Source organism: Microtus pennsylvanicus, chromosome 4 (genome assembly GCF_037038515.1).
Source record: "Microtus pennsylvanicus isolate mMicPen1 chromosome 4, mMicPen1.hap1, whole genome shotgun sequence".
In the NCBI taxonomy this organism is placed as follows: domain Eukaryota; kingdom Metazoa; phylum Chordata; class Mammalia; order Rodentia; family Cricetidae; genus Microtus; species Microtus pennsylvanicus.
In genome coordinates this window covers 2654300-2679637 of record NC_134582.1, presented here as the reverse complement: position 1 = coordinate 2679637, position 25338 = coordinate 2654300, and the positions used below count along the sequence as shown (strand labels likewise).

Below are 25338 nucleotides of genomic sequence, written 5' to 3'. Positions count from 1 at the left end.
ACAGCACTCACTAAGATATGTTCTTTAAAAACCTTTCATGCTGCCAACCATAGTTAGATCCAGGTAGCGGGGAATAGTTTGAGTATTTACTCACAATCAAGAGTCTCTCTCGCTGAAAACTGAATTAAACAAAGCCGGAGTTAATATGCTGCAGGGAATGCATCAGAAAATTTGAATTGTGTAGGCACTGCACAGTGGTGATACATTAGAAAAAAATTAGATCAATTATTTACAATTTTAAATTTTAAATAAGCTGTCAGATTGAATAGTGCTATTGGAATTATATAAGAGAATAATTCTAGATGGCTCTCAAAATTCCAATGTTAATCATTCAGTATAAGTCAACTCTAGCAAGTGGTCAAACTCTATGCACCATTACCTGTTGTAGGCATTTGTTTGTTCATTTCTCAGGCGCCAGACTCCCAAAATAATCTCACAGAAACTATATTATTTAATATCACTGCTTGGCCAATCACTTAAGTGTATTGCTAGCTAGCTCTTACATCTAGAATTAACCCATTTCTTTTAGTTTATATCTTACCATGTGGCTTGTGGTCTTCTGGCAAGGTTCCTGCTGGCAGCTTGCATCTTTCCCCTCTGGCAGCTCCATAGTGTCTTCTTGACTCCACCTCTTTTCTCCTAGCATTCAGTTTAGTTTTCCCTGCCTAGCTCTATTCTGCCCTCTTGTAATAGGTGTAATGGATATTTTAAAATTGCTGCGGATCCCTGAGTAGCTTGCTGTGGGATTCTCTGCAGCAGCAGGCAGTGGGCAAGAGGCCCCAAGAGCAGCCAGTCCCAGGCAGGGATGGTATACAAGACCATGTGGCAGGTCTCCCACAGTGGCTTGGACCCAGCATGGTGAGAGACAAACAGATAAGCACACCATGCTGAGTGAGGCTGGATATTTATTACATGGGTTATGGAAGTATGGACGGGAAGGGAGAAGGGGAGAAGAATAGAGAGACAGACAGACAGGGGTGGGGGTGGGGTGGGGCCAAAGCTGCCTCTACAAGAGGGAGCAGGAAAAGAGAGACTAAGGCTGCAAGCAGGAAAAAAGATCTAGCTGCCTCAGCAGATGGGGGAGGGAGTGGGCGTGGCTTGTATCTTAAATAGACAGATCATTACAATAGGCTCAAAGCAGTTTCTTTATTCATTAACCAATACATGAAACACATATACAGAAGAACTCACACCAATGACCTACAGTATACACTACAGCTACTATCATTAAGGGGGTAGTAGGTCAACGATACATTGAAAATAAGATATGGAGAACTTTAATTCTTTTATTTTTGCTCTTCTGTCAATCTCAGGAGCTGAGGGAAAAAAAATCTGACATTAGATAAAATAGAACTATATAACTAAGATATCTTCTAATATATTTACATATTAGCATTGTTTCCTGTTTTGCTTTGTATGTCTGAGAGTTTCTTGGCCTTATACATCTTTAATCCGAAATCAAGCAAATTATTGCAATTTATCTCATCTTTCTTTAGTGGTTTGAAGTCTGAAATGCAACCATGTCAAGGAATGGCTTATGACAACACAGAAAGAAAGGAATACAAGAATTTTGCCATGATATGGCCTCATTAGATGCTTACCTTAGGACTGTATGATTACATTAATGAACATTTTAATTATGTCAGAGACACAGGATCCTTAGAAGTGGGAGTAGTGAAGAGACAGCTCAGGAATTCACAGAAGACTGCACTACTTACCTAAAAGAAATAGACAGACACCCACATGAAATCATGGAGCTCTGTAGCAGTAAGGGACAATGGCGAGGAAGTGTCCTCAATTCCTTGTTCTGGAGCAAGTTTTGAAGTACAAGGTACTTCTTTTCAAATACTTCTTATTTGGACAAATTTATAATAATCAGACACATAAAGAGGGAGAACACTATGATTATTTTCTGTATTTCTGTATTTTAAATGAACAGAGGAGTAGAGGCAATTGTTTGAATGATGTGAATTGTGTACTGTTTGAAGAGAATGTGTGCAAAAACTTAAAAGAGAAAAATGAATATATAACTTGCTCTTTAATATGTTGCTATTTGCAGAGTAAAGTAACTAAATATGACTCTTAAAAGGATCTATTTAAACATTGACCTTCCTATTTCTTATACTTTGAAGTACTATTCATTCTATTTTTAAAAATTTGCTTTTAAGTATTTTGAGTCATGGCTGATAAATTTGTAACTGAAAATGTCTGAGCGTGATCACAGAGACTGAGACAGCTTGGAACTCCTTTGTGCTAGTGAGCATGTGTTGTTTTTCTCTTCACCCTAAAATTTACCCTTTCATCTCATAAAGTTAATAAATGTTACACTGACATTTTGATGAGTAGCTGGCACTCTTTGGATAACAAAAAGCAGCCTCTCCATTGTAAACTGGGTTGTGATTCTGCAGCCTAAGAAAGGATGAAGACACATTATCTTCTACATAATAACTAACATCCAGTTTGTTCAAATGCGGTCCTTATACAAATACCTGTGAAGGGAATAAATTGCTGTTATAATTACTGACAACTTCTATTAACATTTTAATGAAAAAGTAAAGCCTGTAAAATTTTGTACATGACAGTACATCTATAACTTATAATTTAAAATATTAACTAATACTACAAGAATTTTTAATGTAATTATTATATTTACTCTTTCAGAATTTCACTCATGTTTACAGTCTATTTTGATCATACTCACCTTCTTTTTCCTCCTTCTCGTCCTGGGCCCCACCAATACCATATCACCCTCCTAACTTCCCATTATCTTCTTTTTTATTTCTTATTAATCTATTGAGTCTAGTTACTGCTGTGTATGAATCCATGGGTGTAGGGTTATCCACTCAGCATGGAAACCCTTGCAGATATTCAGAAGTTAAAAAAATAAATAAATTGCATCCAATGCACAAAACTTAGGGAATACATAACACAAACATCTAGGGACTGGACTGACTGCTGTTGTATTTTAATTCAAGACAAGTGTGCTTTTTCTCCAAAAGGAAGTGCTAAGTAGAAAAAATTACTTGATTTTTAAATTATAATTGATAGAGTATCTTCATTGATTTTTCCATATATTATATATTTCTATAAAAGTAAAAATACTAACTGGAATGCTGTTATATATCAAATCAAAGAGATGATGAAGCTAATACTGTCTATTAATGCTGATGATGGCACTTTCTCTTCTTACGTCAATTATCATTACCTCAAAGTGATGTGTGTGTGTCACTTTCCAATAATTAAATAAAACCCCAAAGTATTTTTCAGAGTAAATATATTGATTTTTTTGTCACAGACAAATATTATATATGCTACAGAAACACATCTTCTATGTGGACTCTGGATGCATTATAGTCTATGTGGACTAAACTCATTGTCTGGCAGGACAGGGATGACAATTAAAATGATCAGTAAATCTGTACCAATTTTCTGAGAAACCACCATACTGATTTCCAGAGTGGTTGTACAAGTTTTCATTCCCATATGCACATGGATTCATGGACAACTACTATGGAATGAACAACCTACCGGTGTGCAAATTCCTCAACAGTCATCAACTGCCAATACTTTAATCTGATAGGACCTAGTCTCAGGAATCCCAGTCATGCTATAATTTTATTGGCTTCTTTATGTGGGTCCTTATCTAAGTCAATGGGGGCAACGTTCATGTCAAGTCCAAAAGGCAGTATTTGCAGCTTTTCTCCCCATTAGCTGCCTCTTACACTGTCTGTACCCACATCAGCAAAGTTCTCCAAGGCTTGAATGGTGGGAGGCTGATATAGATGACTGGTTCACAACTGAGCACTTGGTGCTATTTATCCTTTTACACTTCAATATGTTATATCTCTAAATAAACTCTTCCCCAGTGTAAAATGAAGTATCTCTAAGCAAAGTCCAGAGCAGCACACATTTATGGTATAAAGGTAGATATTTATAATGCAGTATGACAGATGACCATTCCCCCTTTATAGATCTCCCTAGAACAGGATGTGCCCAGGTTTAACATATACCATGCCAGGCAAGAAATACTTCCTGAAGCACAGGTTTTCTACTCAATTAGAGAACAATTGCTTATCTGCATGGCCATTGCGCCACTATTGCACAAGCTTCATCGTTGTTTCTGTCTGGAAAGTCAGAGCCATAGTATGCAGGCTCCAGTACTGAGTAGGCCCATTGATGCTTATCTTTTCCACTAGCCTTTTGGCACTAGGAAAGGTAGCCAGCAAGGAGAGCTCCCTGGTCAGTTGGAAGTTGGTTTCTCCATGTCCTGTATCCATAGTGAATGCCAATAGTGCCCTGCCATGTAGATATCATGAGGAACTAGAGTGATAGTGGTAGCCTATTTTTTTAAGTTACTTATATAGTCTTTCTGACTAACAATTTATAGGGTTATATCCAGGGACAGGCACTGAGATTTTATTTTAATGACCTATGTCTTCTGGAAGCAGTATTGTTAACACATGCATATTTTCAACCCCTCACATACTTTCACATAAATATATACTTTATATAAAATTTTACATATGTAATTTGCAAATTAGTTTACAAAATAGCGGATTTCCATAAGATTCTTTGTGTATTATTAGTTTTGGATGTACTACCCCATCTTCTCTAATCCCTAGTCCCCTATCTGCACTGAAACCCTTAACCATGAGTATCTTTCTTTTCTCTCTTCATGTCACCTATGTGCTTCTGTCCCCTCTAACTGGTATTTTTCTGTGGGGTGGAGGATCTAACATTGCTTTTTCACGCACCCTTCATTTGGAGTGAGCTTTCTATCAGCAATGCATTGTTTTCATCTCCCATTCTCCTCTATGACTTCAGATTTCTTTCAGAGTGTTCTACCTCTCATTTTACCATATCTTTAATTTTGTGTGTATGTCACTATCCTCACTCACCACACAGCAATGACTGGCATTTATTTTCAATGTGACAATCTAGAACCACATTAGAGACAAATCCATCTCTGGGATGGAAGATTCCTTAATTACTTTACCTGAGGTGGGACTGGAATACTGCTCTGTGTCTGTGGGAAAAGTGTACTGAAAAGTAGCATGCATTCCTGGTTCTCTTCCTGATTGTGGCTAAGAGCAAACAGTTCACAATTGTCTTGGCTTCGCAATGCTGAACTATATCCTTGACTGTGAACCAAAGTTGCCTTTATTAGTTTTACATCACAGCACTGGGAAAAAGAAACCACTGCATGCTCAGAATGATGGTAGGAGAATGTGCTTGGCCTCCATCAAGCAGTATACTGGAAATAAAGACAGTACGTAATGAGGATGCATTTTAAACCACACTTACTGCCTTTTGTTCACCTTGTGGGAAAATTACCAGCTGATTTGTTTCAATTCACTCCTCTTATAGACAGGCATATAAATGATAGCAAACAAAACCCAGAGAGAGATCTTCATCCACAGTCAGTAGCTGAGAGGTTTTATGATGAAGTTTATGGTTCCATCAGGCAGGTACCAATTCAGAATCTGAGTACAGCTTTTGTAGCATGAAAGGCCTTGTTAAACATTAGAACCTGCCCACTCCTCACAAGAGTCTTCTTTCTATTTCTGCCAGAAATCATCCCCTGACTTCAGAGGCTAGTGATTTAAACACACCCATCATCTGTTGCAAGGAAATGTTTTATAAACAGGTTCACCACGGTTGTTCTTTAATGAAAAAGAAATATAGTCTCTGTATGTCTTCATTCTCCTGGGCTGAAGAGATTACATTCTCAATTTAAAACCAAACACTATTATCAATATCCCTTGGAAATTCTACTTAATTAAAATGCTCTAGTCATAAAACCTGCCAAATAAAAACTTCCTTCAGTTTCTCAATTAACTTCATTTAATTAGAATTATATAATATGGAAAGGATCTGTTTGCAGCTTATCTTAATCAAAGAGATTGTGGTTTGGTCAGAATAAACAGAACATTAGAAAAAGTAATGGCTACCAATGAAATCAAGCATTTCACTTTCCAAATTAAGCCTGGGTTTAGCTGATCAGGGAAGGGAACTTAGTCTGTTTCTTGTGATTACATTCCTAGACTCCTATTTGCTACACCTGGCTGCCTGTAGACAGTTGTGGTTAAGAGCTGCCCTATGTAGCTTCACATTTTCACAGACGTCAGACCTTCAGGTTCAAGTATATGTGGAGGCCATAGGACAACATCTGGGGTCATTCCTCAGTCATTGCTCATATTCTCTCTCTCTCTCTCTCTCTCTCTCTCTCTCTCTCTCTCTCTCTCTGTCCCCCATTTTGAGATAGTTGGTCTTAGTGACCTGGACCTCATCACATAGGCCAGGATGACTGGCAAATGATCCCCAGGGGTCCTACTGTCTGTTTTACAGTGCTGTGCTGGCACTAATAGGATATACATTCTCGTACAGCCCTTTGAAGATGAACTTTGGGGACCAAACTCAGGTCCGCATCCTTGGAAGTCAAGAACTATGTGTACTAAGCTATCATTCTAGTCTGCTACTTGACATTTGCGTGTGCGAATGACTTAGAGTTTCTGACCCACAGTAGAAGTCTATTCTACTTCTTCAGGAATCTTCAGATCCTTATGTCAGTACCTACCCTGAATTCAAGTTCAACAGTCCTCAAAATGTCATCATGCTTTTTCCATTGCTGTGGGCTGAACAGGGTGGTTCAGAATCTATGTAGTGAAACCTTAAACTCATCATCAGAAATTTATCCTTTGGCAAAGGTGGTTTTTTGTTTGTTTGTTTGTTTGTTTGTTTGTTTTTTGCCTGTAGCTAAATGGGATTGGTACTGACGTAGGCTGGGCTATGACTCAAGCCTGTGGCCTTACAGAAGTGAATCTGTGGGTCCAGACACACAATAGAAAACCCCATGGAGAAGGCATCTCTGGACAGAAGCAGTAGGATGCTAGTACTTACCACAGGCTAGGGGCAGGCATGCACAGACTCTCCCTGGCAGACGCTTGAAAGAAGTCAGTTCTGGGGGCTGGAGAGATGGCTCAGAGGTTAAGAGCAGTGCCTGCTCTTCCAAAGGTCCTGAGTTCAATTCCCAGCAACCACATGGTGGCACACAACCATCTGTAATGAGGTCTGGTGCCCTCTTCTGGCCAGCAGGCATACACACAGACACAACATTGTATACATAATAAATAAATAAACATTTTTTTTTTTTTTAAAAAAAGAAGCCAGTTCTAGCAACAGGCTGGTTTCGGGGTAGAGTCTCCTGAAGAAATGGCACATTTTTTACTTACTTTTTCCCCCTAAATCATCTGTTTGTTTTCCAGCAGCCTGAGACAGCTAATGCAGCCAATATACATTGAGTATCTGCAGAGCCCCAAGGAAGCATTACCAAGTTCTCTACCTGAGGAAATATTGCAAAGTCCCTCCTGGGGACACGGAATCCTCTACAGTCTTTGGAGTTCAATTCAGAAATAAAAAGCTCAGGTGGATAAACTGAGGGAGGATTTTTGATGTTTTCACCCCTGCCTTTCTCAACATCATCTCTTTCTGACTTCCTGCATCCTGCTGTGCTCACTCTGATAGGCCATGCTCATTAGCGCCCTAGTGAACTCCCACTGTGCCGCCCTAGGTAACTATGCCTTGTTCTTTCTGTAACAGGGAGTGGATGATCCTTCTTTGATGATGCTATTCCAATCTATGTTTCTGACACTCCTGCTCTATTTCTTCTATGGCTAGAGCTCTGCAGTCCACTAGCTACCAACTTGCCTAATTTTGTAATTACTTCTTTTGTTTTAAGGGTAACTGGAGATGGCTGAGCTTTTGTTTCCTGGCCACCCAATCCCGAGTAACCACACAGAAACTTATATTAATTGTGAACTGTTTGTCCTATTAGCTCAGGCTTATTTTTAACAAGCTCTTTTAATTTAAATTAACCCATTTCTATTAATCTATATTTTACCACAGGACTCATGAGTTTGCGGCTTTTTAATCTCACATCTTGCTTCCCCAGCAGCTGGTGGCATCTCCCTGACTCTGTCTTCCTTTTCTCTGTATCTCTGCTTGGTTTTCCAATCTAACTATATTCCAACCTGCCATAGGCGAAAATAGGTTCTTTATTAACCAAAAATAATAAAATGTATTCATAGCATACAGAGGGGTATCCTACATCACATCAGCCTTGTCTTGAGGGAGAAAAGGGAAGGGAGAATGATGTAAATGCATTATAATCTCAAAAATAAAATTTAAAAAAATGAAGCTATAGTTTAATGCATTTGGTTGCTGGTGTCCCTACTGCCAGTTCACTGCTTGAATGATATTTATTGTGTCTTTCCTGTGCTTAACCCATCACCAGCAACTCCATGTGATACTTCATTGCCACCCAGCACGTCAATCTCATCCCATGAGCCTCTGCATTCCTTCTCAAAACACCTGCTGTGCCGGGCGGTGGTGGCGCGCGCCTTTAATCCCAGCACTCGGGAGGCAGAGGCAGGCGGATCTCTGTGAGTTCGAGACCAGCCTGGTCTACAAGAGCTAGTTCCAGGACAGGCTCCAAAACCACAGAGAAACCCTGTCTCAAAAAAACAAAAAAAAACAAAAAAAAAACCAAAAAACAAAAAAAAAAAACACCTGCTGTGAAAGTCTGGCCTGTGAACAACCTTTGTGGCACAGCTTTAAAGTGTACAGAAGAGCAGGTACCATTCAGGGTCTAAAAAGTCCCTGAATCCTATGTCTACAGCTGTGAGTTGCCATACCGCAATTTTCATGTTTCATGACTGAAATCCACATTTCCATTACCCCAGAATACAATTTAGGGTTTGATCCCTAAGGAAATTAAATGTACAGATTTGTCCCACAGTCTGTATGTTTATACTTATTCAAAAAATTTGTGATTAGATTATTTTCAACCATGCTAAGCAAAGCTGACTATAGACATGACATATGAATATATCCAGGTTCTCTACTCTCTTGTATTCGCTCTATTCATGATAAATATTTTTTAAAAAACATTGACAAATTTATGTTTCAAAAGCACATATTGAGGTGAGTAGAATTGAAAAGCTGCTAAAATTTATTTTCTCAAACTTCAGACAATCAGGTAAAGATACTTCATGTTCTGGATTTGTGGGAACCTAGCCAGTTTGGATGGTCACCTTCCTAGACGTGGACGGAGGTGGGAGGACCTTGGACTTCCCACAGGGCAGGGAACCCTGACTGCTCTTTGGACTGGAAAAGGAGGGGGAGAGGAGTGGGGGGAGGGGGAGAAGGGTGGGAGGAGGGGGAGCGAAATGGGAGGCTGGGAGGAGGCGGAAACTTTTTTTTCTTTTTCTCAATAAAAAATTAAAAAATAATTCAGAAATAAAGGCATAAAATTGACTGAGTGTCATAATTTATGTCATATCATCCCTAGAAGATTTAAAATGACATCCAAATATTTTCTTTTTAAAATATAATGTTTTATTTTTTGAGAATTGAATATATGCACAAACATATATTGATCATATTCAAATTTTACCACTTCTCAATTCCTCCCTGATCCATCCCCACCAACCACCCCACCCACTTTCTGTCCTCTTTTCAATATTTTTATACCCAGCTAAGTCTAATTTTTTCTGCTCATATACCAACGAATGTGGAGCATGACCCACTTTCTAGTGGTCACACCATTAAAGAAAACTGTTCTTCTTTCCTCCAGGAGCCAGCTCTTCACAAGGGTTGAGGGTGAATGAACTCCTGACCACTCTCTGTTGAAATGTTGACTGGCTTCATCTGGTGTAGAAAACCGCAACTGCTGTTCATTAGCAGAGTGGAGTTGTCTCTGTGTCCTCCCATCCCTCTGTCTTATTGTAATGTTCGTAACTATCATTACCACACAACCATGCAGGCAGACATCATTACCCATTTGTAGTATGAAAACTTAGCAACACGTCTCTGTTCCTCAAAAACAATTAGACCTTAGACCCCTAATTAATTTTTTTGTTCTGTTTTCTCTCATCCTTTGATAATTTACTTCTGTGGCATTTTTATTGCTACATATGATAGCACTGATAAGATACACTTTAGCCTCCTCTTCATTGGAAACAACTTCTTCTCTGTGACATACAAAAACAACCAATAGTTTAAAGTCTTGGTTTCTATCTTGTTGATATTATAATGATATTGCATCATTTTTCCCATGTCCCTTCTTCTTTCCATTCTCTCCCCATACCCGCCTTTCCTCACTCTGTCAAATTCATGGCTTCTTTAATTATTCTTAAACACACACACACACACACACACACACACACACGCACATATATATACATATCTTAATAAGTAGTATATCCATTATATACAATATATTGTATTAATAAGGAATATATATTCCTTAGTAAGTAAATACCTACTCAGTGATGTGTAAGTATATGTTTTCAGAGCTGACTTTTTGGTATTGAATAACCAATTGTTATGTTATTCCCTGTGGAAGAACATGTCACTCATTCTCAGAATTCCTTAACTGCCTGTAAACTTTTTGTCTAGGACTGAGTCTTCTTCAACCTTCCCCCATCATGTTAACATGTCTATTTGTTTCTTTCCTGTTCAGTCCATGTTTAGCCTGCCATGTTGGTCAAACTTTACTATGTAGCTTCTCACATTTGTAGAAGAAACATTATTATAGTCAACTTCCTGCTCTTCTGCCTTTTACAATCTCTCTGCTCTCTATCTTCTGAAATGATTGCTGACCCTCAGTACAGGAGCTGTGTTGTAGGTGTACCAGATGAGACTGAACTCACACCTCTTCATCTTGATCCGTTGTACTCTTTTGTAATAGTCTCTATCTATAGCCTAGAGAAGTTTCTTTGATGAGGAGCTAGAACTACACTTATCTCTGGGTAGAAGTATAAAGGTTTAAAATTAAGTTAGGAATTATGTCGGTTCAGTTTTAGGTTCTCCTTGAAGATCCATGGACTCACTAGCCTTGGGCAGTTAGCTAGGTTTACAGTACCACACATGATTTTTCCCTTTTTGAGTTTATTTTATGTCCCATTAGAGGGCACCAAGGTATGTGTGCTACTGTTGCTCTCTTCTGTAAGCTATTATGAGCTACTGTTCATTGTTGTGGTTTCACAGGCATGATAGCTGAGGAAGACTATTGGTTGTTTCCCTTCATTGGAAGCTTGCATGCCATCTTCTGGTACCAGGAAAGCTAGCCCTTAGGGATTAAGATTTCAGAACATATCTATCATTGGTCTTCTGGGTCCTGTGACTGAGATTCATGACATCATTAGCAATGTCTAATTATCTTTCACCTCATGGAAGCAACCAAAGTCAGTAGCAATACCCTCTAATGTTTGGGAGTCTCTTATAAAAACCTGACCAACAATTCAAAAGAATGTTTCTTGTTCTTTTGTTGAAGTTTTTGTTAGATAGTGTATGGTTCTTGGTGGGAAGGATTGTCAATCCAGATTGAAAAATGTATTTATGCTGTATATGCATATAAAGACTTACATGTATTGTATTTTTAGATATATAGTTAATAGTATGACTTTATGACACTTCCATACATCCTTACTCTTATGTTAATCTTCTTCCTACTTCCTCTGTGTTCGTCTTCCTCCTCAGTCAGTAATTAAAGACCCATATTGTTCCTAGTTACTGATTCAGATCGCTTGCTTTCTGATTTTCTCCTTACTATTATGTTTCTCACCTCATCCTCATTCCTTTTTATTTTCCTGCTGTCTGTGTTTACTTCAGGTTTGCTGGTCTGGTGATAGCAGCTTATCAAGTAACAGCTCTTGCTTTTCCTGGAAAAAGCTAATCATTCAGGCAAGCCTGCAGTGAGAAGAATTAACTAAACTAAACTGAATAAAGTCTAGTAAATCTAGTTTTTTTTTAAGGTGATATCAACCCCACAGAGCCTTACAAACTGGAAGTAGGCTACAGTTTCCAGATGGATGGATGCAAATGGAAAAATGCATTCCAGATAACAACAAAGGTCAAATGCCCACTGCAAGTAAGAAATAGGAAGGGGAGAGTCATCTGGAGACAAAGGATGTGGGGTGGAAATCCTAACAAAACTTGAAAATCAGGCACTTATGAGACAATTTTAAAAATAATCTGTCTCTTAGTATATATCTTCATCAAGACCCTTGAAAAGCAATTGTTTTGTATGAGTACTTTGCAATAAGAAAAAACATGTAAAATTCCAGTGGAAAAAAAATGTAAAAATTAACTTTACTTGTTTGCTCAAAGAATACACAATTCTTGTCATTTGATTTTCTAGTATCGTGCTGCACATCATCATATCATTGCCAACACTAATGGTTGCTTAATTCATTAAATATACTCTACACATTATAGAACACATGTCTGTATATTAACAACCTGAGAAACAGAACTGGAAGTGTTTGATGAAACACTGGCAGCAGCTTATTTCTCTTCAGAGGTAAACAAGCAGCACCAGCTTTACAAGACCCAGGAACTCAGCATCTCTTGTCTGTGTAACTCTAGATACACTGATATGGCTGCCGAAAAAGATAATAGATGACATAGATATAGATAGATAGTGAATCAAAGACAAAAAGATGAAGGAAAAGAGAAGATGGTGATTATTTTCACTAAAATGCTTTCAGAAATATTTTATTTTATTCCAATTAATGAATTTTGTAAGTAACTTATATGTATTTAAGATGAAGTGAAGGCCCTCTACATTTATTAATCATCCCTCGTAGTACAATATTTTTCTATCTAATAATATGAAGATATCTATTATTGGAATTGAATCATTGCTTTCACTTTGTTGTATAACTGAAAGACAGAAGCAAATAATTTGTAAACAAAGCTTCAGTTTTCCTCTTTGCTTCTCCTCCTAGATAGTTTCATCTCAGCATGGGTCCAAAGTTGGTGCAAATAGAGACTGAAAACCCTGCATCAACAGTCAAACACAGAAATTGGAATAGGCAAATGGGATTGTGAGCTACCTTGTTTATGCAGTCCAGACATGACTTCTGCAGCCTACAAAAGGAAACAAATGCTGAGGCCTGCCATTCATCTTCCTAACAGATATTAGAAACTGTTCTTAGGCACCAGAGACAGTGAAAATCCTATAGTATACAAAAACCAATCTGTTTTTCTACTTTAATTTCAGTTTAATATGTCTTAAAAGAAAAAAAGTAACATCTTTGAAAGCAAAAATAGAAGGGTGTTAGGTCACAAATATGAGCATACAATGTGAGAGTGAATATTCAGTTCGGGGACAGACAGCATATAGCTTGCTTCCAACACTCAACTATTCTTATGAGCATGTGTTATGTGTATGTGGAGACCTTGAGCCTTGCTTACATCATGATTGGTGGGTTCTGCTTCACTCTCCTACACCTGTTCTGTCTCTCCCACACCTGGTCTCTGCTCAAGCCTGTCTCTGCTATGTACCACCTACAGTGTGTGTCTATTCATAACTGCAGTTTTGCTGTTCGGTAATTCTTAAGATAGATTTTTTCAAAGAGAGAAGAGATGAAAGATGCTGTAACTGTGGCATGGTTTGCAGAAGGTCTTGCATTTGATCATCCTACTTTATAATCCATTATCCATTTTCCTATGATTGCCATGGTTACTACCTTAAGGTACCAATATATTCAAACCATTCTTTAATTGAGGGCTAAGGAGATGGCCCTGAATCAGAAATCTGATCCCCTCAAAGAATGTAAAACCAGGTAGAGACGTATATATTTGCAGTTCCAGGCCTGGGACTGGCAGAAATGTCAGGAAGCCTGGAACTTGCTGGCTAGCAAGCTCAGCTCCAGGACTAAAGACATGCCATGACCAAAAAGCAAAGAGTAGGTTGGAGGTCAGTAAATCAAAGCACACAAAGTGGACCTGTGGCTTACACACGTATATGTGTCTACTGACACAGCTCTTATATTAAAGAGACTAAGAGACCATTTATTTCAGAACCATTTTGAATGTTCATCCTAGCTAGGTACCATAGATTTAAGTGATGCTAAATCTCATGGTCCACTGTGGAAGTAATTTCATAAAGTTTTTATAGTTTTACAGAACAAAGAAACTCATAAATCAAGGTCACTTTGACATTGGTGGATACATTAGAGAGACAGGTGCAGGGAGATGGAAGAAGCTTTCCTATAGGCCCAAGATGCTTTCTAAGCTTTCGAGTTGGTGGATGTTAGTGATCTGCTAAATTAATTGATTCCAAAGGACTTTTACTTATTGGTCACAGCATGTTAATTCTGACACAGAAATAGGCAAGCAATGGCTACTCCAAGGGGGAGGGGAAAATCTAGTACTAGTCCAATAAAAGATGACTAGTCTTTGAAGTTGACACTTTGTAATTTCTGCACAGTAGTAAAATTGTCTTTAGTTATTCACTCTCTGCAGACACAGCTATTTTCACAAGTTTTCATTCACATACCATACACATGCACACACACACACACACACGCACACATGCACACCACCCTGTCTTCATATACATCTGGAGATGACTTTAAGAACTGTGAGATTATCATAAACTACGTTGGAGAGTAATAATAGACTTGAACTGCAGAGGCACATCATCTGGAGATGACTTTCAAAACTGTGAGATTATCATAAACTACGTTGGAGAGTAACACTAGACTTGAACTGTTGAGGCACATTCTGTTTACTTACAGAAACTTTGAAGAACAATTTTAACAGCACAATGGTTTAATCAATAACCCACCCTTTCCTACTGCCATCTAAGAAAGCCAAATTTACCTGTAAGCTTGCTCATTGATGTTCAAAATAACCTCAAAACCATCTTGTTCTGTTATAACTTTGTAAAGACTAATATGAAAATGTCATAGCTGCTGTGGATTTGCCTATTGACTGATATTATGACTTAAAAGTGGAGAATATTTTATTTATGTTTCTTCACTTTATGCATTTTGGCACATGACACAGTGAACATGTAAAGGACAGAGGGCAAACTCCGAGAGCCAATTATCTCCTACCAGGTGACTCCTCAGACTCAGACTTAGATTCTATATACTGATGAGAAGAGCCTTTATCTTTCGATCAATATGCCACTTCATATTTACTTCTTACTCTCAAAATATTTCTTAGTAACAATAATAATAACTGACTATTTTAGAAATGCACATCATCTCTTCGTTTTATTTTATCTCAGCAGCAAACTGTTGATTTATTTAATGATTAGCTCATGCATAAATTAATACAGCCACTTACTAATTTAATTAAACAAATGACAACATTGTGGGTAAGCATTATCATCTAATGTTTAAACATGGGTTGTGCAGAAAGCAGTAAAGGTTGGAGTAATTTTCTTATTGATTCACTTAATGTACTGTGCCTATCTGGGAAACCAGAATACAAATATGTGCATCTGGGGTGATTATCAAGTTCCATTGTTAATACAAGGCAATTTTTTCTGAAGGAGGCTTGATATTTGATAAAGATATGTTTTAACACAGGTGTATCAGAACATACATAATTGGATTATTTTGTGTGTATGCATGTTTATATGTCTGTGTGTTAATATACATAAATGAACACATGCTGAGCATGAATAGGAATGTCAGGGGTCAGCCTTGAGTATCTTCTTCAACTACCTTCATCTGTCTTTTGTAGTTTGTTTTACAAGACTGTTTTTCAGTTATAAATCCCCCAAATGGGGGTTATTGATGATTGCATGCCAGTCTGTAGATATTGGCTATCAAATTCAGATCTTCCATAGAACAGCAAATAGTCTTAAAAAGACAGGTTCACCTCACCCCACTTTTTTCTCTCTTTAATGGATCAACATTTTAGGCAGCTTTGTATCAGTTCCTCTTTAAAGCTGTCTTCAATGTGATAAAAATTTTAAGTTAAATTGGCTTTGTTCAAAATACATTGGCTGTGTATAGTCCTATTTTGTGGGAATACTGGCCCTTTATGAATTAGCCTGAGTCTCCCTCTCTTGCAAATCTATCCTCTGTAATTCAATAAAAAATCTTGAAACAAACCAAAAGCTAAAATTTATCAAGAAAAATGTAAAAGAGGCTATACTGCTAGAAGTTTCTTAAAATAGATATAAGTGCATGCATACATATGCATATACATCCACATATATTTACATATGTATATACACACGTGTGTGCATACACATATACAGATTAAAAATGTTAAATTGGAGTTACACCATAATGGGGAAACAATGCCTATACTAAACATCATAGGAGATAACAAATAACTCTCCTTGCCAGAAATGGGCTACTTCTTCTAGAGTTCTTGGCACATGACTTTCCATATAACTTCAAACATGACAGACAATTTCCAATGCTATTGACTCCCCTGCAGAATTTGGCAGTACGATTCCACTCCTGAACACACCATAAACTTGTGTCATAGGATATGAAATAAAATTGGCACAAATCTAGAAGCTTCATCCTTACTAGTTAGTAAGCTTTCATAAAACTGGAATTTGCTATACAGGGTAGCAGAGAAGAAAAAAAATATCAGCATTACCCAGCTGCCATTTTTGTGAGCTACAATATTAAGTGGCTTGGTCAGACATGCCTTACCATTGTGATGGTGGCATGAAAACCACTTTATTGTGTCTAAGTCCTACACCTAGCACCATTATCAGACTAAGAATATGTGACTATACATGTCATAGAACCTTGGGGAGAATCAACTCCTATTATTTTGCTAAATATACATAGCATTAAACCAATTTCTAGTGATTTATCACTATATATTATGGATCAATTCATCGTTCAGCTCACATCAGAAAAGCTTGCTTGTAGTAAATGAAGATCAACAGAGATACCCAAAGTATGTTTGTATTGGAGATTAAGGTGCAGAGAATAAGAAATTTCAGTATATCCAGCCCTACCTGTAACATTTATAACTTATGTCTCCCATAGGTCAGGGACTGCAGCAGAAGGAGCAGAAAGAGCATAAGAGAGTAGAAGAAAACAGTGTCTTTTGATACAGCGGGGCAGCTGAATTCACAGTGGTTATGACACGATGCACCAAATCTGAGCAAGCCCAAGACAGACCATGCTCTAGTATGAAGAGAGAAGCTGGACCAGAAGCCAAATCCTTTGCCCATTGTTTAGCTATATGAGAGGGAGAATCTGTCTTCTCTAAGAACATAACCTCTGGTCAGTGGACCACACTCCAGGAAAGGATTACATATTAAAACATACATACATACATACATACATACATACATAGGCAACACAAATTGGCCTTGATGGTTTTACAAAGAACAGACACAAGTTAAGGGAAAGAGAAGGGAAGGAGATGACAAGGGAGGAGATGAATTTGAATAACACACATAAAATTCTCCAAAACTACAGAAATATATACATAAAAATGATATTGTTCAGCCAGGTATGAAAATGCATGCCTTTAATCCTAGCACTTGGAAGGCAGAGAGAGGCAGGTGAATCTCTGAGTTCACAGCCCACCTCGTCTACACAGGGAGTTCCAGGACAGCCAAGACTGCATAGAGAAAACCCAATCTTGAAAAAGAGATACTGTTTTTTGATGGAGAACCTTGTCATTTACAAAAATAATTAGAGAGATACTAAAACAATTAAAATAAAACAAATAGATGCATACTCACTGAAGCAATAGCATCGACTATAGATTTATCCAAGCAATGTATTTGGTATTGACTCTTTTCCTAAATTCTTAAAAGCCATTTTTATGTTCAGCACCCTGTTATGTTAATAATAAGTCAGACATATTTTGAAATTTCACTTGAGGTGCATGAAAAGTCTTGCTGGTTACTGTATAAATCTCACTAGAAATGCCTCATTCAATTTTAAAAATAAAACTGCTTTCTGAAACAAAGGAGATATGGTTGGAAATATATTGCTAAATCAATATGTTATGAAATTACATTACACAATAATATTTACTCCAATAATGAGGGATGTATTAATGAACTAAAGAGATTAGTTTATAATTTAAAACGTGTTCCTTAGCTCTCTTCACTGGTTCTAGATCAACTCTTTGGTCTAAGTCTAGTATATCTCAATCAGGCAAGTCCTGATGCGGTATAGAGACTAGTAGATACCTTAGCAGAATGGGGAAGAAGTCTCCAGCTCCACAGACTGCTATGACAGGACTATGGAGACAAGTAGAAATATCTAGAAGAATATCACATATGAATAGTCAAAGGGATAATCCTGTGACTCAGAACTGAATGACTTGGCAAGAACCCCCAAGTCAGTTCTGCAGATAAATTGCTAATAATCTACTGTAATATTTTCTTACAGCTTGAAGAAAATAATGGCCTATGAGACTTAGTATGGAGGGTACATTGCACACTCAAGTATCGCTATCACATGCAGGCTCTAGAAATAGCGTGTTTATCTGAAACAGACTCAAGTTTTGCCCATCAAAGCTATATCTGATTGTAACTTTAATTTAGAAGGAATAAAGCGAAGTGGGGTCAAATACCACAGAAGGCCAAGTCATTTCACCCTTGATGGCCCTTGCCCTAAGACACCGAATCCTATGGCTCTGAGAGCAAGGCAGACACCTTTGAGGCTTTAACGGAACTGAGTTCAACATTCACCATGGAGATTTGTCATAGGTTTTAATGTCTGACTTTTTTCTCTTCACAGTCTGACTTGGATACAGAAGTATAAGATATGGTTCAAACCAGGACACTTAATTCTATTTTCCATCTAAATGTTCCTCTGGCAACATCCTTAGCACTCATGAAGTTATAGCCAGTTTGAGTGTTCTATGGTCCGAGCATTCCCACAAAGAGAATGTTTGTAACATACAGGCAGTGAGCAATCAGTGTCCAGGATTTGATCTCCAGGATCAGCTTCCGGGGAACATTGTAGGCATGGATTATTTTATTAACCTTCTTTTAGAAAAACAGAAACCCCACAGTATTACATCAGTATCAAGTTACCAGTCTAAGTCCTTGGGGTGTTCTCCCTGAAGATGTTGGTAGCATATAGGACACCAACTCCAGTAGAAAGACAGTCATGTAAGTTCTGCAACCAAGTCATTGTTGTGTGAATGAGGCCTGCTGAGAAGCCCACCAGCCAGGTTATAGCACTCATGGCCTAATTGCATTGCATGAATGCTAAGGGAGGCCAGCTCTCTGCAAGTCACTGAGAGAAGTTGCTTGCATTGTTCCTGTGGTGAGCCTAGTTTAAAAGGGCCCAACAGCTTGAGGCAATCCTCAGAAGAAAGGTTTATTGGTTGTTGTTAATGCCACTTCACACTGGCATAGTGAGACCCAGGAGGAAAATATGACAAAATTTGCTACTTGATTTCAGGACATCTAATTCTCATGCTAAGGTTCTACTATCTTCATGATGTTAGCTTTATATCTTTCAGAAACACATTTTACTTATAACCCTTTAAGAAAAATAGATTGTCGTATGACTAATGATAAAAAATTTCCATAAAATAGTCCTTAATTGACACGTGAGATGTTTGTATGGGTAAACATACTCTCTGCGCAAGATTGATAGCAATCTGAGTTTGACCCAAGGAACACATGTGAAAAGGATGATGCAGTCATATGAATCTGTAACCCTAGTTCATGTGGTGACATGAGACACAGAGGCAGGATAATCACTGGACACTGGTGGGCCAGCCCAGCGGGAGTATTCAAAACAGCAAAAATAACATGGTATTACCTCAAATGGTCAAAGGAAAGAGCTGACAATTGAAAGTTGTCTTCTATTCTCACACGCGTGCCGTTGAGTGCTATATCAGATATGTACTAAATAATAAATAATGATAACATTGAAAATCCTTAACTTCCTTAATTTTTCCCTCTTTTTCATTTGTTCATCAAGTAATAATCCCTTTGTTTATGTTGTGAGATGAAATATAAGCAAGAATATAATTTTCTTTTTCCATACTCTTAGCTGTCAGGGAAATGGAAAGTCAAAATACTTTAAGGTTCCATCTCACTCCAGTAAGAATAGATTTCATCCAAAACACAAGTAACAACTGCCAGTGACAATAGAGAAAAGAGTGACATCACACACTGATTTTGAGAGTGTAAACAGGTTTGGCTATTACAGAAACCAGCGGAGTATGAAAAAAGAGAATTTCCGATGTATTTTGGCGTTTGTGTCTTTTTACTTGAGAACTGCTTATTTAGTTGATCAGTGCATTTGCAGATTAGGAGATTTTCTGATAGGGATGGAGTGTTTAACTGATATATATATATATATATATATATATATATATATATATATATATATATGAAAGACCCTACAGATCCCCTCCTCAAAACCCGCAGCTAGCATGCTCCCGGGGGAACATCCTGTTTGCTTAAGAACATCCCATGTGCTTGAGAGAGCAGGATGTCTATGAGATAGGAAGACTGCAAGGCAGGATATCAATAAGATAGGACATCAACAAAGCAGGTTGACTGGAAAACAGGATATCTATAAGATCGGAACAGGATGACTGTTGCCAGACATCCATGCTGAGAGAGGAAACCATTCATGCCCCCCGCCTCATTCCGATAACCACGCTTTTGCTTCTGTAAACTTGCTTTTTGCTCTTCCCTATAAAAAGCCCGCCCTCCAGTTGGCAGGAGCACAAGTCTTTGGAGAGATCTTGCCGCCCGCAAGTACCTGTGTCTACTCAATAAACCTCTTGCGATTTGCATCCGTGCGGTATCGGCCTGTCCCTTGGTGTTGGGGAGGTCTCCCAAAAAAAGGTCCTCGTCGAGGGTCTTTCAATATATATATGTACACACACACACACACACACACGCATATATATATATATATATATATATATATATATATATATATCCCTAATGCATAGTTATCCAGAATTTTTCCCATTCTGGAATTTGTCTTGTCACCCTGGTGATTGTTTCCTCCACAGACCAGAGGTTTCTCAGGTGCTCCCATTTACTGATTATTGGAGTTACCCCTTATGCTAGCACCAACCCTTTTCAGAAAATTCCTGCCAACACCTGTGTATTAAAGAGAAACAGATAAATGTGGAAATGATGATGTTAACAGAGTAAGCCACACTGAAGAAGACAAATATTACAGGATGCTGTTTGAAGGAATATGAAAGACTTGGGACTTTACATTTAAAAAAGCAGTTGAATCCCTTAAGCAATGCTAATGAGACATCCTAGCAGGAATGTGGAAATTAGCAGTTTTGAGAACAATGTGGACCAAGGAGGCTCAGCTCAGGAGCTTTCACAAAAAAGAATATTCCTAAGTGGCCTAGAGACCATTCTTGGGATATTTTTTCAAAGAATGTGGCTGTTATCTTGTACTTATCTAAAAAGTCTGTCAGGGGCTAACTTGAAGAGCTGTGAATTAATACCACTAGAAGAGGAATTTTTGCAAGGTAGCTGAGAATGGATAGCGTCCCAAGGTTATTAGTGATCACTCTTATTCAGATCTACAACAAAAAGGAGCAGGCAAGGGCACAGTACTACTGTGAATACAAATATCAATCCCTAACCAACAACAGAGCAACGGCACTTAATATACAACCTTCAGTTAATAACTCTAAATAGTATTGACCTCAATTCTACATCCAAATGACACGGGATTGTCAAACGGATCAAGAAACAAATCTATCAATCTGTACTCTACAAGAAATGCATCTTAGCTCTAAAGATGGGCACAGTCTTAGAGTGAAATAACTGACAGAAGCACTCCAGTCAAAGAGGACTGAGAGGCAAGTGGGCACTGCTGTCATAAGATCTGGCAAAATAGACTCTGAGCAAAATTAATCAGAATAGATTTTAAAGGAACATTTTATTTTAAACAAGTATCCAATGTGACTTCAGAATCCTAAACATAAAGGCACTAGACTCTGGTATACTCAGTTTCATTAATATGCACTACTGGAATTAAGGATACAAATTACCACCAATCCATTAATAATACTGACATCAATAATCCACTTTTATCAATAGACAGATCATCTGAACAAAAAAAAAGAAGAAAAGAAACAGAATTAAATTGCTTCATATATCAAATGGACTTAGCAGTTATCTACCCAAACAAAAGAGAATACACATTTTAATCAGCAGTATAAGGCATTATTCTGACATAGAGCAATCATAGGACACAAATCTTAACAAATTCAGAAAGCCTGAAATAACTCCATATGTCCTAGATAACTGTAATGCAATAAAACTTAAAACCAACAGTAAACAAGTCTCTAGTAAGTACACAGACTAATGGATGTTAAAGAACTAATTGCTGAATAATGATGAGTCAAAGGAGAAATCAAGAAAGAAGTTTTAAAAAAAATCCTGGAACTAAATGGAAATGCAAGCACAACACAAGAAAATCTCCATGACACATTAAAAGTGCTTTATATCAAATTGTTTATATTAAAGATAAATCAAAAAGAGAGCAAATGAATGATTTAATTATTCAACTCAAATATTTGGAAATTAAATCCATACTCTTCTCTGGCCTCTGGATCTTACCTCTTATTGATTCTCTCTGCCTGCCAGCCACCTATCCTTTCTCCTGCCTAGCTATTGGCCATTCATCCCTTTATTAGATCATCGGTTGTTTAGACAGGCAAAGTAGCACAGCTTCATGGAGTTAAACAAATGCAAAATAAAAGAACACAGCACATCTTTGTATCATTCCACAGCATAATCAAATGTAACACACTTAAAACAATATTCTTCAACACATGTTTTCCAGTAGGAATGTGCAATAACAAAAGATCACCTTTTTAGCAAGGAATATCTGCTCTCCGGCTGTTCTCCACAGTTAATCTATTGTTTTTATAGTAACCCTCATAGATGCTGATTAATCCAGCCTGCCTGAGGTGACACATCAGAAAGTAGCAAGCAAGTGAAAAAGTACAGAAACTGTTTGCCTTCCTTTGAAATCAAGGGAAAGTATATAAAACCTGAATATCGTTCTCAGTCAGTTGGAAGATCTGGGATGACATCAACCATGCTAAAATAAAATGATACATTATAGTTGCTCCCAGTGTCCTAAATGACAAGAATTGTGTGTCATGAAGTGGACGGTAGTGGGGCACACCTTTAATCCCAGCACTCAGGAGGCAGAGGCAGAAGGATTTCTGAGTTTGAGGTCAGTTTTGTTTACAAAGCTAGTTTCAGGACAGCCAGGCCTGTTGCACAAAGATATCCTGTATTGAAAAACCAAAAAGAAGAAAATAACGAAGAAAAGAAAACATTGGTACATGTTGGGTATATTGTGCTGTATTATGATTTCATCACTCCAGAGGTTGAGGCAGGAGTATTATGGGTCCAAGGACATCTTGAACTACATAATAGACCCTTATTGAAAAAAAAATGCTGATGAAGGTGTAGGTCTGGAGATTCAGTCACTTTCCCAGTATGCATCATATCTTGGCTTGGAATTCCAGCACCAGAAATTAAATTAAAATAAATTAATGAAATCAAATGTTTATCAGAAATATAAAGCTGTTAGTACACAGGAAGTAATAAATAGTACAGACGTTTCCTACATGGTTGAGTGTAAATGAAGATCCCTTGTCAATCACTGGCTCAAATTAAGTAAGATGTTGGCACTTAGGAAAGTGTCAATTAGAATTTCTCTCTGTGTGTGTATGGTGTGTGCACATGTGTATAAACAGACCAGACAAGAAAATGAGGTGTCTTGGCTTCTCACTCAATGCCTTATTCTTTGAGACATGGTCTCTCACAAGGCCGGGAACTAGTTTAGTGGTTACCCAAAACCTAGAGATCAATATGTCTCTTCCCTCCACAGTATTGGGTTTACAAGGACATGGGGCCATGCTTGGCTTTTTGCATGGATCCTGAACTCATCCTGAACTCTCATGTTTGGACATTCAGAGTTCTTAAAGCATTGTTTATCTCCCCTGCCTCCATGCCCAACATAAGGACTTCGGAAGGAAGCAGCAGTTATTCAGAATTAGACTAATCAAAAGCATGACTCAAATGCAGAAGCTTGTGTAACCTTTGGATCAGACGGTTGCTATGCTTCCCAGTTATAAATTAACATTATTTAACTAAGTTCTCTAAGGTTTTACTTCAGACTTAAGCTCATTTCTGACAATTAGATATGAATAATCAATTCCTGTCACATAAAAATCATTTAACTTAGCCTACATACTCTAACAACACAACATATAAAATATCTTTACTGAGTAAAATATTCAAGTCTGTATGATAAATCTGATAAAGCCACTCTTCCTCCAAGGGCTTTGTACAAATGACTTTTAGTATCCTCCTTGCAATGTGATTGTTGTCAGTTCCTATCATCTCCTTTCTTCTCTTTCTGTCAGAGAGACATCCCTCTACTATTCTAATAGGACTCAGGGATTCTAGGTACCATGGTGATAAATACAAGTCACCTTTTTACATTCCAGAGAAATATATCAATAAAATAGCTGTATAAATCAGTTATAAATTATTTTAAATGTTTCTATTTTAATTGAAAATAAAGCTGAAACACTATCATAGTGTCCTTGGGTTTTGAAGACTTTAATAACCATTAGTAGTAGGTATGTACATTCTATGGAGAAGCATCATTCTGTAATTTGTTTACCTTAAAACTAGGAATAAGAAGTTCTCTATCTCTTATTTTCCTATTGCAAATGTTAATGAATATATCTCAGGGCACTTATTCTTAAACCATGTATAGTAGGAAAGAAAATGAGGGGCGTACAGGCTGGTTTTGTGTGTTGACTTAACACAAGCTAGAGGCATCAGAGGAAGGCCCATCAGCTGAGGAAATGCCTCAATGAGATCCAACTGTAAGGCATTTTCTCTCTTAGTGATCAATGAGGAGGGCCCCTAGAGGGTAGTACCATCCCTGGGCTGTTGGTCCTGGGTTTGAAAAGAAGGTGGACTAAGCAAGCTATGAGAAGCAAGCCAGTAGATAGTTCTCCTCCATGACCTCTTCATGCTCCTGCCTCCAAAATCCTGCCAAATTTGAGTTTCTCTCCTGATTCTTCAGTGATGAACAGGAATGTTGAAGTATAAGCCAAATAAACCCTCTCCTCCCCAACTTGTCGTTTGTGCAGCTCATTTAAAAAATGTATAATTTAGAAATACAGGTTAATAGCCATCTATAATATTCAAGCTTATAGTCATGTTAGTTAGGCCTTCTAGATGTACAGAGAGATATTTCTGTTAGATTGATAATCTTCAACACTGACAAAGACCTACATATGTTTTAAATACTTAAGACTTTTCATGACTACAATACACATCTGTTCCTGGCAGCACAAATCTACTTCAAGAAGATGATGGGCATCGAAAAGTCTCCTTATAGAGTTTGCTAGCAATTTGGGCAAGAAACTGCTCTTGCCTGGACTGCTTGATGTTATGATATATAAACTGGACATGCAGGATCCATAGAAAAATGACTGCTGAGCTTGCTTAAAGGTGGGACAGTCCTTCAGGGTTTCTGCTTCAAGAAAAAA

The 25338-nt window shown here is 37.7% G+C and overlaps 1 long non-coding RNA gene across 2 annotated transcripts in view; it reads right to left on the bottom strand.

Moving 5' to 3' along the window:
- LOC142848591 (uncharacterized) overlaps positions 1 to 25338 on the bottom strand; it is a 32364-nt gene that overhangs the window by 5258 nt on the left and 1768 nt on the right. Inside the window, exons 2-3 of one of the 2 annotated variants that reach the window (XR_012910429.1) lie at positions 1602 to 1718; positions 1133 to 1316 (exon numbers count right to left, since the gene is read on the bottom strand). This is a non-coding gene — a long non-coding RNA (uncharacterized LOC142848591). Of the gene's footprint in view, positions 1 to 1132; positions 1317 to 1601; positions 1719 to 25338 lie in introns of those variants that run through there. The other variant, XR_012910428.1, reaches the window with a different exon arrangement.